A 15,663-nucleotide genomic window follows, 5' to 3' on the forward strand; every position below is an offset into this window, starting at 1 on the left:
GAGGGAATAAGTTACAAAACACATGGAGATCATAGCATTTATATTATGTATATGTTCTCCCTATCACACCTCTATTAGTACTTAGCTTGTTAGAACTTAATAAATTTTATAATGTTTGTTATATTTTCATAAGAAACAGCGTATGGATCCTGGTGCCCTCTGAAATGTAGTCGGGTACTCACTGTACTGCGTTACCGAAGCCGATTTAAATAACTTCACAACACTTTCTTTGCCGTGTATATCCTTTCGACGGCCGGAGATTGTTAACAATGTTGATCCGAAGGGGAGTGGTCCGGGGAAAAATCTTGATAAAAATATAAATCACTGTATCGAAAATTATCCACATCGAGAAAATGTAGATTTAATGTGTTACAGAATGAAGATCGGGATCGCCTAATGGTCACGGCGCAGAGGTCAGACGAAGAAAAAGTATGCACGACACTTCTTTTTTTGACCGTCACTCTAGTTCATTCGGTAGAGCGCTCGCTCCGTGATCAGAAGGTCGTGGGTTCGAGCCCCGGCCGCGACTGACCAAAATCGATAAAAAAAAAAAAAATAAGGTAGAACTGTTCCTTCGCCAAGCGCTCGCTCCTTTGAAGTGAAAGTTGCGGGTCATTCGAATGAGACCTTAAAAATCGAGGCCCCTTGCACGGCAGGCGTTGGCACGATAAAGATCCCTCACTACTCAATGGCCCTGAGTGCCGAGTAAAGGTCTAAATTTGAAGCCCTTCACCGGTATATGTGAGTGAAAATTTTTCGACCGGGACGTAAAACAACATACAATCAATCAATCTTTTTTTCTGCTTTTAGGGTGTTATTTTTCCCTTCATTCCTCCTTCCTTTTTCTTTGTTACCTTCTATTAAGTTTTCCCTGATGTCTAAATTGTGTATCAGTCTATTAAGAGTAACCTATACCGGCCAAAGTTTGAAGGGTGTGGAAATCCATAAATGGTTTCATGAAACCCCTTTCCTGTTGCGTATCTGAGGATCTATTAAATTAGACAGAATAAAGAAAGAGCTTTGTAATTTTAACTTCCTGTTACGATCCATTCCAAATATGTCATGAAATCCTCGCCTTGGGCCGAGCACAGGGGGTCAATATCTCTATTTTTGGCCATTACGCATTTTTTACTCTATGGCTGTGGAAAGGATATACATAAATTTTCATTTAAATAAAGTAAATCTTATTTAATAATATTACATATTGACAAACAATAATATCATTCAAAGCAGTTGATTTTAAGTGGGTTGATATCCTCGTACTCCATTCCTTAAAAGCAGTAGTCCTCGGCCCCTTTATGGCCTCGGCTCAATTACTTTTAAGGAATGGAGAGATACTCGGACATAAACCAATATGTAATGAATTGTCCTTTCCTGACTCACCCAATCTGCACTCACTTATCCCCAAACTGTCGATTCGATATCTTTGCATTTCCTTTGTGAACTAGCCGTCTTTTCAAATAGCAAACATTGTCTTTACTTTCCATGTCTCTATTCTTCATATTGACCAGCGAATCTTTCAGTCCACAGATTTCCTTTCAGGTTTATCATGGAGACTTCCTTGTGACATTTCCATAGTTGTAACAAGTAAACACATCATCAGAAAAATATATGATAGCTGGGTAATCCCTGTATGTGAATATGTGACCTATTTATTGTTTGGGTGTGGTTTTTGTAGTGCTGGATGATTTGCCCCACGCCAAACCTGCTACTTGCAGGAGCTGGGTTTTTCTGTCAGGTTGAACCATCCCTAAAACTATTGATTTTCTGGGCTGGAAACCCTATTTGTCTAGATTTTCTGTCTTTATTAACTCCAGTTGCCTTCTCCGTTCCCTTGGTATCCAAAGACAATGGAACTATTTAACCAATATTAAGGGGATTGGTTTGTAGACCCCATGGTATATCCACACATCGATGAGCCCTGCACGACATGCATCTGGGGGCTCAGTCTCCTCGGAGTCCTTGCAGTTCAGCCTGACCGTCCCCACTTTCTTTCTGTCACCATGGGGAGGAGCTAGGCTGAATGGGAATTGTTATGGGGAGGCTGCATGTGTACAGACAGAGAGACAACAATCCGTCTCTCTTGTCGCATGTTTCAGATGTGTTATGCGAACCAGCGGTTGATGTGTAAGCGAGCGGACAAAACATATACACTAGTGTACATTTAACATCAAGCTGTGCATTGCACAACCATGGAGGGACAACAACACATCATATTTCCCATCATTTTTTGAAGAAAGTTCTTATGTTACACAAAGTTTGGAGATCTCTGATCATACGATATATATTGTACTTTATATCTTATCTCGTAGTTTTATTATGTTTCAATACCCACTTATTCACACCATAGTAAAGCAAATATTTTAAAGGATAAATAACACAAAGAAACTTTTTCAAAAATCAGCAATATTTCTCATAGATTTTTATTCAAATAGGTAACCTGAGTAATGTTTGCCAAGTAATGTGGGAGAAATATGTAAGATTTCATCACAATGTTAAAAATATGTAGAAAATTTTGTATAGAATTACATAAAAGCGAAAACAAAGTCGTATATCTAAACACCAATTTAAAAAAAACTTACGATTTCTTTGTATTTTAGGGATTTATTATTTATGTCATTTCTATTCAAACTTAGCCAGAAATATATATATCAATCCATGCATCAAATTTTTGTTTGTGTTATGTATCCTTAAAAACTGAATGCAGATAAACATAATATCAAAGATTTCAACTCGGGGAACATATCAGATTTCATCGTTTGAAGTCATTTGACGTGTTAAAAAATCGAAGTTGATGAAGCTGAAAGGGATTATTTGACAAACTGAACATTATTTGGACTAATTAAGTTTTGAAATTGAAATTCTGATGTCCGATGATACCTCATATATCATATGATTAATTTTATATAAATGCTAAAGAAATAGTGTTCGACTGCACTCGATCTTTCCTTGGGATATCTGTCGATCAAGATGTACAGAATTTTGGCGATACTTAAGGCACTTTTTATCTGCTTTTGTATTTCACATGGACATTTTGTAAAGGAATTGTCTTTTCTTTCAGCAGAAAATGTAAGTTATTTTGCAGGAAACGAATTACTAGATTTTTTACTAGGTAGTCAAAATCCTGAAGTACGATGTGGTCTGCGATGTTTAGAAACATCTGATTGTATAGCTATGGACGTATGTGACGTCACGGACTATTTCAGATGCCGTCTGTGGACCACATTGCCAGATGTAGGTTCGTCCAACACATCCATCTGCCAGCGTTTTTTTGAAGTGAGTATAATGGTAATTATTTTTATATTTCTGGCAACTAATAAATGCTGATCAAGACGGAAATTCAAAACCTTTGGCCTTATTACTTTGTTCCGAACAAAGATATATAACTGACATGGAAATAAGTTGATGTTTAAACAGGCACAATTCAAAAACTATATTTAAAATTAGTGTAAACCAAATTTCATTCATAAACGAGGAAATCTTATTCTCATGTGCTTCAAATTCTTTCCCAGATTACCACAGCGTCTCTTGGAGTAACAATACCCAAGGCTTCGCCTGAATCTAGTTTGATCCAGACAACATCAAATTCTTTTCTTCAGACAACATCAGATTTATCAACAAAATCAACAATTCTGTTGACAGCCCAACCGCATACACCTCTTGAATCGTCAATCCAAACAACAGAAGCATTAACAGTTGACACAACGACTGCTACTATGCCTATAGGTACGTGTGACGTATTTTATTAACACTCTACCCCCAAATACACACACACACACACACACACACACACACACACACACACACACAGAGTAATGAAATGAAATGAAATTAATTTATCATTTTGAAATGAAAAATTTTAACCATTAAATTTTATGGTAGAAACCGGGAAAGTGTAATAGTTTTGTTCAATATTACAATCCACTTATCAATCAAAATCGAAATAAAATTTAAATGTGTTTGAGTGTTTAATTTTTACACATTAGACATCTGGCCTTTTGTATAGATTTGAACTGTTCCGAGGGGTGTGATTGTCTCCCTATCACTAGCCAGTTTGGTCTTGGGTCAGAGCACTATTCTGTCACTTTGAACGGAAATGACGTTTCTTATGTTTGCAAACTCTTCTCTGGCGAAGTGTGGACGGTGAGGAATATGTCGTTCTTTGTGAGATGATATGTCATGTTTTCTGTTTAATTGTTTGTTGTTTTTTGATTTGTTGTTGTTGTTTTGTGAAGTAATTATGTGTAACATTCTTCGATCATCTGATACTTGATCACTGAATGAAGTTTGACTTTACAGGTAATTCAGCGTAGACTTAATGGGATGGTTGACTTTCACAGTAAACTCTGGACAGAGTACGAAACAGGATTTGGTTCAAACTCCATTGAATTCTGGATAGGTCAGATACTTTGTTTCTAAATTTTGAAATACTATTGCTATTTCTTAAATTATAGTAAACATAAATAGCATAAACACAAATCAAAAATAATATTTATAAAAAGCAAAACACAAATTAGGTATACATATATAAATATTTTTGATATTTTCCTTGTCTAAGCTTTTGCAAATACTAGTATTCAAAAATACACTAGATAAAATTGCTAAAGCACCATTTGTTATTTGTGAATTGAACATTTGCCTGATCGATTCTGATATATATAATATGCAATCTTTTCCAATACAGTGGGATTGACAAATGTCTAAGTATCACCAGTGTCATGGCATGTCCCTTGAATGACCTTGTCCAAAAACCATTTCCCAACGTGCAATGCGCACCGTTTATGCTTAGATATGAAGTTGATGATTACCGACGGTTGTCCGTGAGGTTGCGACAGAAGGAGTATATCAGATAAAATCAAATAACAGCGTTGACTATCATATCGCCTAGTAGACTTCCAGTGCCTTAGTGTCAGTACCCTGTCCACCCAACATCCGGTTGCCCAAATTTTGTGAAACAATCTTAATATGGTCGTTTGGTGCTTACTCAATGCCGTGACTATCTATAATAAATAAAATTATGTTTGTTAATCTATTTGCAACAATTTTTCGCGAGAGGAATGAATAATCTTTCAATTGTTTTATTTTTTTTCACAAATTTCTCCAAAGGAACCCCTGCACACACTGACTGCTTTAGCAAGCTCTGCTAGGGTCAACTTTCCCCCTAAGTTTTTGATTAGTACAAACACAAAGAACACAAACACAGAGAAAAAATAGAAATTTATTCCCCCCAAAAAGTATGTACACGATTTGATTTTATTTCTATGAAATGGTTACACTTTAGTTAAAATTGTAGCCCAGTGAATCGAAATTCCTATGCACCGCGGATTACTCTAGTAGATAAGTTTTGGGGTTTATCGATGGCGATGAATTGACTTGGGGATGTTAATTTCGGCTGAGATTAGGCTATTGTCCTACGGACCCGGTTTAACGACATATTCTAACTGTGGTGAGGGCTTGTCCCGAGACACAGTTAGATTATTCTAACTAAGATTCGGCTTGGCTGGACCTTCATCGATGAAGGCTTCAGTCCAAATATCTCACCCAAGGTAAGACCGTTGGTTATACAACGGTGAACCGCTTTCCGATAGCACTTGTTAAGTAGTCTAAGTAATCGAGGCGACATTATGATTTCCAACCAATCAAATTAGAGTTTTTTGGGGGAGAGGGGTGATTGTTATTCAAACAAAATGAGGACCGGTCGTGGTAAGGCGCTCGCTTCGTGATGGAAAGGTCGATTCTCGCTCCCGGCGTCGCGTCAAACCTAAATAGTAAACATAGATAGCGACTTTTCCTCCGCCAAGCACCTGGCACTCTTTACCTCTGGAGGGACATAGGACTGCCACAACAGCTCTCCATCTGTTTCTGTCTTGGGCTGCTTCTTTAGCCTCTCCCCAGAACATACGGATCGATTTTTATTACCGTCTAGTGTTCTTCTCCAAGTTGACTTTGGATGCCCTTGTCTTTGTTCACCGTGAGGGTTCCAGTCCATAGCATGCCCTCGTGATGTTGCTGTGAGGTCTTTTTAAAATTAATATGCCCATTTTTCTCTCTTTGATGGTATCTATTATGGACCGCTGGTTGGTTCTTCTCGGCAGTTCTAAGTTGGAGATTTTTTTCTGACACCTTATTCCTATGATCTCTCGTAGACACTTGTTCTCAAACATTTGAAGCCTATTTTCTGACTGTTTCGTTTGTTTTCAGGCCTCTGATCCATAGAGGAGGATTGATTTTGTTACAAACAGTCTTATTTTGGTCTTTATACAAATATGTCCTTGTTTAATCTCGGTGGAGATTCGGCTGGGCTAGATATTTGGTCTGACGCCCACCGAATCTCGGGACAGTCCTTCATAATTCATGTCTGGAAATTCAGCCCCAACTTCGGCCGGCTATATCAAGAATTAATCACCTAGGCGACACTGTCGTTCGCTTCAATTAAGTCATTTAGTTGTTTAATTAACTCTCTGTCACTATTATTTTCACATTGCTTACCGTCTAGGCATGTAAATCCCACCATAAAAACATTCACTAAAATCTCCGTTCAAAATATGGCTCCCCTGACGTAATTGTTTATCTCCTCGCACTAAAGAGTTCCTCTATGGTCTGTTTTCATTTCTATGAAAAATACCTAAAAGCTACAGTAGAGGTTCAGCATCACACGAAAGAAAACAGACTGTAGGAACTCTTTAGTGCGAGGAGATAAACAATTACGTCAGGGGAGCCATATTTTGAACGGAGATTTTAGTGAATGTTTTTATGGTGGGATTTACATGCCTAGACGGTAAGCAATGTGAAAATAATAGTGACAGAGAGTTAATTAAACAACTAAATGACTTAATTGAAGCGAACGACAGTGTCGCCTAGGTGATTAATTCTTGATATAGCCGGCCGAAGTTGGGGCTGAATTTCCAGACATGAATTATGAAGGACTGTCCCGAGATTCGGTGGGCGTCAGACCAAATATCTAGCCCAGCCGAATCTCCACCGAGATTAGTCCTTGTTTTTCCATATTGGTCTTAGTGTGACAAATGCTGATCTTGATTTTCCTGTTCTTGATGTTATATCTTCGTCAGTTCCTCCTTTTTTGTTGTCAATTCTTCCCCTATAGGGTGAATTCACCATGCATCGGACACCCTCGCACTTCAACAAGTTCTAGCGATATCGCTACCAACCGAATATTATCAAAATGGAACTTTATATGTAGTATGTGGTTAAAATATAAATTTTTGACACAATCGTGTGCTATTTATAGAGAAAATATCATTAAAACCCGATTTTTTCGAAATAAGTCAGAATTCACCATGGATCGGACAATATTCACCATGCATCGGACATATGGTATTTAAACCAGAAAAATATCATACCTTGATCTCGGTGCTTTAAAATTAGTGATATCGAAACATTTTTATCTTTAATTAAAAAATTAAACTTCTAGTTAAATTTGAATGACTATTTCGATCCACAAATGTGAAGAGATTCTAGGTGCATCACATCGCCTTAGAAAGGCTTTACAATGCAAGTAATATGGCAACTCGCGCCTTTGTCTCGTGTGTTATCATCATCTAGTTTAAAGAAATAAATTGAGTCCACTTGTAGTCGTCATATATCGATATCTTGTATTTTCACTTAAAATTTAGAGTTTTTATTTTCTATTTCCGTAAAAAATAGGTGTCATTTGGGTTTTATATGAAAATGGAAGTGATTACCCATGCATCGGAAAGTGTCCGATGCATGGTTAATTTGTGTCCGATGTACGGTGAAATAAACATACTAGTTAAAAACAACTCTAAGAAATATTATACAAACATTGAAGTAAAATTTTTGAAAATTTCTGAAAATTATCAATTATTAATAAATTTTACCTAGGTCCGACCCGTTCCGTTGACGTCTATTTAAAAGAACGACAACTCTAAAAATTGCAAAATCGTGAATTTCTGGTTACTCCCCTTTGATGATGCAAAATATGACGTAATTTCAAGGCCATTCTTGTGGTATTTTTATCACAACATGAAAATAAAAATCGGCATCATTAAAAAGTTTAAATCTTCACCTTTAAGACAGAAACAAGTAAAAACACGGGGAGACTCAGGTTCAATGAAAGTTTATTGCTTCAAGTTGTCCGAAGCAAGGTATGTGTCCGATGCATGGTTAACTCACCCTATATGAGACTGTGTACATCATCAATTGGACCGTCTTCCAATATAATAGGGGAGTTTTGATTTGTAGGTACTTAGTTTTTAGCTCACCTGAGCTTAGCCTTTTCTGATCACATTTTGTCCGGCATCCGTCTATTCGCCCATCTTTAAACTTTTAACATTTTCGACTTCTTCTCAAAGACCACAAGGCCAATTTCAACTAAACTTGCCACAAGCATTCTTGGGTAAAGGGGATTCAAGATTGTTTAAATGGAGGATGATACTCTCTTTCAGGGGGAGATAATTATGAATTAGTGAAAATAAAAGATGTTTCAAAAATCTTATTCTCAAGAACCACTGGGCCAAAAAGACGAAACTTATGTGAAAGCTTCATTACATAGTGTTAATTCAATTTGTTCAAATCATGATCCCCAGGGGTAGGTGGGGCCACAATGGGCTATCAAATTTTTATGAAAACAGGTTTGTCCATGTTCGATTTGTGGCCATGGCTTTCTCTATTTGACAGGCTAGCTGGTCTATGTGTTTTCTTTTATCTGTTTCTGCTTTGTTTTTAACGTCTTTCGTGACATTGCATACTTCTGTTTTTTCTTTGTGTCCGTGCTTTAGTTTTTACTTGTCTAAGTTTCTCTTTAATCTTTCTCCTGTCTTCAATCGTTTTTTTTTTTTGACTTCTGTGGACACCTAAATTTTGTATTCTTTTTTGACATGACCTGGTTCTTAAAATTCCTCACAGATTTTTACATATGTGGTTCTCACTCTCTCCCATCTATGCAAAACTGAGCAGTCTTCAACAGTTGCGAGAGCTTGGAAACGATTTTGAAGTTGTAGCACAAACACTTGCTGTTTTTAGGGTCTTTGAGTTTCTTGATGTTAAATTGGGGTTTTGGATGTTCGGTTGTTTTCTTTGCTCTAGATCTAGAATATTTCAAATTGTTTGGCTGTTCACAATTTTTGCATTTGTATTGTTTTTTTTTTAATCTAATACCACTTGGGGCCTCAAGGTGGCCCCAAACCACCTGCCCCGGCTGAAATAGGACCCGTTTAGGACCTTCTTGTGTGCGGAAATAGGACCCTTTTAGGGCCTTCTTGTGTGCGACCGCCGAAATATAGCTGAAAGATTGCCGACTCGGCGTTAAACAATATTTAATCAATCAATCTTGTCCGCGGACTGCGGACTTTCAGCATCAGCTATGGACGACCAAGTTCTATTACTGTAGACAGACTTTGATCGGGGCTTTGTAAGATTTGATAATCAATAAAAGTGTCATCCAATTACTGTTCTCATTTAACAATTCTTACAACATTGCTGTCATTGTCTGGTCTTGTCTTGTAGCAGAAGTTAAAAGTGATCTGGATTAAAGAGAAGATCGTTGAAATGCATTTAGGCGTCTAATCCCCTGATTTTTTGATAAAGTCTGCATTCGTAAATCCTGTTGAGTTCTCTGGACCACTAAGTTGTATCAGCTAGACATCGTGAATGCATAAAACATGTTAAATTATTTCTCTCGAAATTCGGTTAGTTCCGAGTTAAACCCCTTTCTGTCTTTACGACGGGTGATCAAAAAGTTCGCGAACTAATTGAATTAATTCCTTAAAAGAAATAAAATGAGGTTTCAGTGGTCATTATTTTTTAAAGTAGTCCTCTCCGATTATAATACACATCTGCCATTGTTCTGCCCATTAGCGAAGCACGTGATCCAGGCGGTCACGTGACATGCATCGTTGCGTTCTGTTCACAGAAGTTAAAAGATTTTTCCGAGTCTTATATTTCTTACCATGCAAGTTATTTTTTATAACAAGAACAGTCCATCTGTCAGAAATGGCCAAATCCCGGCAATAGGATGGGTGGATAAGGACATCCTTTTCCAGAATTAGCATCGTGATCATCAAAACCCAAGTCCTCTGTCTCGGGAGCCTCGTTTATCCAATGGGGATAAAGTATGGACGACCTCTTTTTATCATATCTCGTATGTTTAAAGTCAAAAGTAAACGATATTTTAGAGATTTAATAATTATATTATTGTTAAGATATTAAACTATTTTTCTAATTGAACTTGGCGATCTTTCAAAACAAATTGCTCAATTAAGGACACATCTTTTCCCCGGCTTGCTTTCGCTAGGCAAAAGAACAAAATCATTTTCAACCATCTCCCTGCCTTCACTAAAACAATCAATCCAATTAATGATTGAACTTCTGGTAAGTCTTTTGTCTTCATAAACCTTGTACAAATTATCATAAACTACTGCAAAGGAATTTCCAAGATATACGTTAAACGAGTAGGACTGGGTCAACCATTTGTTGTCACAAGTCACATACATATTGATGTTCTGTTCAAATGTTCTATGGACGTCATTTTCACATTGTGACGTCACAAACACGGAGCAGAACATTATATAACACCTGCTGTTTATAGAAAACGTGTATGACTATATGTGTGCCAAATTTCATTCTGGACTGAATTGTGGTTTTGTAAATATAGAGATAGTTTTCGAACTTGTTGATCACCCCTTGTATATATACATGCTTCTCAGTTGTAAAACGGACTCAGTGGAGCGGTTAAAAAAGTTAGCATATGAGCTCTGGCTAAATGTTCGAAATTCCTAGTATTTATCTGGTAGACAATATAATCCACACAATAATTCTAGAGGATAACTTGTAACTTCTCACTCTATTTTAGGACTGAAGGAGATTCATCGTCTAACCTCTTTGGGATTAACTAAGATGCGTATAAACTTGGAATTTTTGGACGGCTCTGGAAGCTATGCCCAATATAACTATTTTACAGTAGGAGGAACGGAGACAAGCTACGAGTTAACAATATCGGGCTATAGCGGAACAGCTGGTAACACTGACTTTCAATAGTAAGTTTTAGATAAGATGTCCAAAACTTGAATGGTGTGTTACATCTTGAATTCAAATATTTAGATTTTTTAATGGTCAGTTTAAGTAAAAAAAACTGTCTTCCATTGCAGATAGTTACATTCCCTACTGAATTTTTACGTCACAAATTTGATCTAAATCTCTCAAGAAAAGCTATCAGTGTAAGCACCCTTTCAAAAAAAAAAAAGAAATAAATAAAAAAAAAAGAAAAGAAACAAACAAAGGGTTTGGGTCCAAAAGGCCACATCTGAACTTTTTTGTCACAAAGTTACACTGAAAGAACATGGATGAAAAGTGGGAAATGCGTATATTGCGTTTTATTAAAAGATCCTATCCATGGGTAAGATTTTTTTTTAAATAAAACGTTTGTTTTACGTTATTTATTTATTTGGCTTTTCTATATAAAATGTTAACGTGTGTTAGAAAAATAATTTATGAAAGAAAACAAATAAAAATATCCTTGGAGTGCTTGTGGACAGGAACACCACCCCACCACTGCAAATATACATCCCGGGTCCAGGGATATTTTATATTTTTATTTATTATATATAGTTGCCCGCGTGGCTCAGTGGTTAGAGCGTTTGCTCTAGAGTCGCGAAGTAAGGATCGAGTTGATCCTTACGTCGCGGGTTCGAATCCCACTGTGGGACGTGGAGACCGGTCCTTCGGATGAGACTGTATAAACCGAGGTCCCGTGTCGCAGTAGGTGCTGGCACGAAAAAGATCCCTCACTGCTCAATGGCCGTAAGTGCCGAGTATAGGACAAAATTTGCAGCTCTCCACTGGCAAGTGGTGGCGTCTCCATATGAGTGAAAAATTCTCGAGAGGGACGTTAAACAACATACAAACAAATTTATTATATATATATAATAACTTTATAATTTTCTAAGAAAGTTCGGGTATACTGTTATCCTGGTCTGTCCGTCCGTCCATCTGTCACCCTTTCTTCTTCCTCAAACTCCTCTTACATTTTAAGCAGTAGCCAACTCATCTTTGGTGGTGCCTTGAACATGTGCAAAAAGATTTTAAAATTTTCCTTTTTACCCTGGGGGCGTTTCTTCAAAATCCCGCGGTTTTATGGACTCCTCATACATTTTTCAAAGTAGCTAATTCATATTAAGGAATGTGATTGGCTGTGCCCTGTAGATGTGCAAGAAGGTTTCGGAATTTCGATTTTCACCTTGGGGGCAATTGAGGGTCCAAAAACGTTTTTCTTGAACGGTTTCCTGAACGCCTCTTACCATTTTTGCAGCAAACATCTCATCTTTTGGAATATGATGGGCGAATGTCTTATAGATGAGCAATAAGGTTTCGGAATTTCTGTTTTCACCCTTGGGGACGATAGGGGTCAAAAACGTCGTTTTCCTACAAAAAACCCCCGCTTTCCTGAATTCCTCTTACATTTTTCAAAGTAATTCATATTCTTGAATGTGATTTGCAGTTTCCTTTAGATGTGCAATAAGGTTCTTGAATTTCGATTTTCATCCTTTGGGCGATTGGGGGTCAAACAATGACATTTCTCTACAAAAAAACTTGGTTCCCTGATTTCTTCTTACATTTTTGCAGTAACCATCTCATCTTTTGGAATTATGATTAGTGGTGTCCTGAGGGCGATTCGGGATTTTTTACAAAAAAAAAACAAAACAAAAAACGTCATATTTACTACATATAACCTAATTCCCTGAACTTCTTTTTCATTTTTCGCAATAGCCCATTCATATTTTGGAATTTTATTGGAAGTGTCCTCTAGATATGCAATAAGGTTTTAGAATTTCAATTTTCATCCTGGGGGCGATTGGCGGTCAAAAATGACATTTTTTCTAGAAAAACCTCGTTCCTTGAACTCCTCTAACATTTCTTTTCACAGAAGTCAACCCATCTTTTGGAATATGATTGGTGGTGTCCTATAGATGTGCAACAAGGTTTTGGAATTTCGATTGTCACTCAGGTGGAATTGAGGGTTAAAAATGTCGTTTTTCTACAAAAAAAAAACTTGTTCCCTTAACTCCACTTATATTTTCGCAGTAGCTTATTCATATTTTGGAATGTGATTGGGAGTGTCTTCTGTGCAATAGGTTTTTTGAATTTCGATTTTCACCTTGGAGGAAGACTACAGCCAGTAGGGGTCGAAAAAACGATGTTTTTATAGAAAAACCTGGTTCACTAGCTGGACTTTTCTAACATGTTTTGCAGTAACCAACTCATCTTTTGGAATATTATTGGTGGTTTCCTGTAGATATGCAATACGGATTCAGAATTTTCATTTTTTTTACGGTGGTGCCCAAATGAATTATATTTTTTGGAAGAAGTCTAAGTGTGTCTGTAGATGTGCGTATAGGTTTAGGAATTTCGATTTTCACCCTGAGGGTGACTGGAGGTTTAAAATCGATTGATTTTTTGTAAATTATAGAATTATTGTGGCCTTTTCCCTTGTTATCCAAATAAGAAGGTGAGTACATTTAGAAGCAAACACTTAAGTGCGGATAATACTTCTTATGACAGCATCTAGTATGAATATGAAAGAAAAAAATTCGTTTGTAGGCGGTAAGATGATGACCACAGATCCGGACGTTAATCTTAATGGGATGATGTTTACAACAACTGACCACGACCATGATCTCTACAGTGCCGGAAGTTGTGCTAGCCTCTTCAAGGGGGCGTGGTGGTACAATAACTGTGCATTGTCAAACCTAAATGCATTGTATACCGATGCTAGTAATTTTGCATGGGGTGCACATGCGTCTAAGTGACAAAAACAATGATTATGATAAAGAAGCCATGATTCACCAGACGCATATTTTTATGTGCCACTAAATCTTGTGAATTTAAAGTCAAGTGGTAGTAAATGCGCGAATCATAATTCATAAGACCATCTTTTGCATAAACAGTTAGTTTCCAAATATGCTTCAAAAATGTGTACCTTTACAAAATAAAATTCAATATAAAAGTTATTTTCAAATATTGATCATTAAGTTCCATCCGAAAGTTTAACGGAATACGAAACTGATCATGAACGTTTATTAATTTTTTGTCTCATCCTTCCAGGGAATATCGATTAAAAAATGATAAATATTGGAATCGTGCAAATGTACAGGACAGAATGGAATTAAATGTTTATTGTTTTGGCACTATTTTTTTACAAGCATCAAAAGCATATTATATACATATTTTAATTACTGATTTAAATTGTAATCCTGCTATGGGATGGAGAAGTGCATTACGAAGTTTTTCTGTAGGTCTGTCTTTCTGTTACACTATTTGCTACGACAGTTTATTTCTTAACTTGAAAAAAATCTGACTCAGGTATGTTGTTGTCTATGAGGAAAAGAAACATGTTTAACAAAATAGGTCACAAGGTAAAAGACGTTTGAAGTGTGCCCAGAGATTCCCTAAAATGCATACTCCAATTTTAATGATTTAATGGATTGGAACAATTAGAATTCAAGGTCATAAGCCAAAGCTAAGGTCACTTGAGAATGTGAATTTGATACTCTTTGCATTGGAAATCTTGAATCCATAGTTGGCATGAATTCAACATATTGTTTCCTAAGATCTTTGTGAAGAAATACATAAAATGTTACATGTTGTATCTTCCTAGGTTTATTGATTTTATCCCTCTTTCACTTTCTCGTAGGACAACTGTTTTACTCCACATACAATGTGAGCACAATTACACTTCTAAAACAGTACGTGCGAAATAAAGAAAAGGCAAAAAAGTTTTTTTTTTTTAAAGTATTTTTATTTCACTGATTTAATTATCCAATCAATGCAAAGGTAATTATTTGTTTACATGACATCATGACTCATGAGGTGTCGGAATACAAAGTGAGGGGTATAAAAAAAAAAGGATGCAATGACTAATATATACTGGATTAATGTGATAAAATACTGTATACAGGGTTATTTTCGCCCTTTTACACTTGCATACAATTTTGCCCCATTTCAAATTCGCCCAGTCATAGTTGTGCTTAAGAAATCATACTATGTTCTATGTTGGCAAACTCGCAGAAATATCATCGTAAAATACGCAAATTTGTTGATTACAGACAACTAATCAGAAAATTTAATTCATTTTTGAAAATACGTTTATTAGTTTGCTATTTATGCTTAATATCTTGACGCTCGTTACATATTGTAAAAGGTGCCAATTTTGTTTTAAAACGATTAAAGACAAACCGTACAGGTCACTAACATCAAATACCATTAAGAAATTATATGGAACTACCTTTCTCAAACTGCAAAATGCACCGGTGAGTGGATTTATTTGCAATCCACGTGTTAACTACGGAACAGTTTTTGTCATTGCCGAACATACATATACATAACGTAAACTTTAATTTGTTGATTTGCCATCGCGACTCCGAGGAGCAGCTAATCAAATGACCCGCGCATATTAATTACATACAAGGATTTTTCGGTGAATTTGCCCACGGGTGATGAGTAAAAGACGAAATCACCCGTGGGTATCCGACGATGAATAAATAGGTGAAGATAACGAACAGTGATCAATCCTATAAACAACATAAAAATAAAACAAAATTTAAAAGGCAAAACATGGATACCCGGAAATGCAGAGGAGGGATCGGGTGATTATGAGGAGAAAGCATCCCCTACCTACAAGTCATCCCG

General features: G+C 36.6%; 1 pseudogene; it reads left to right on the forward strand.

The window, feature by feature from the left end:
* Positions 1–1,914: 1,914 nt before the first annotated feature.
* LOC133200076 (fibrinogen-like protein A) lies at positions 1,915–13,816 on the forward strand (annotated as a pseudogene).
* Positions 13,817–15,663: the final 1,847 nt, after the last annotated feature.

Source organism: Saccostrea echinata, unplaced genomic scaffold (assembly GCF_033153115.1).
Source record: "Saccostrea echinata isolate AGI-Se365-2 ecotype Australia unplaced genomic scaffold, CSIRO_AGI_Sech_v1 ptg000037l, whole genome shotgun sequence".
Taxonomy (NCBI): domain Eukaryota; kingdom Metazoa; phylum Mollusca; class Bivalvia; order Ostreida; family Ostreidae; genus Saccostrea; species Saccostrea echinata.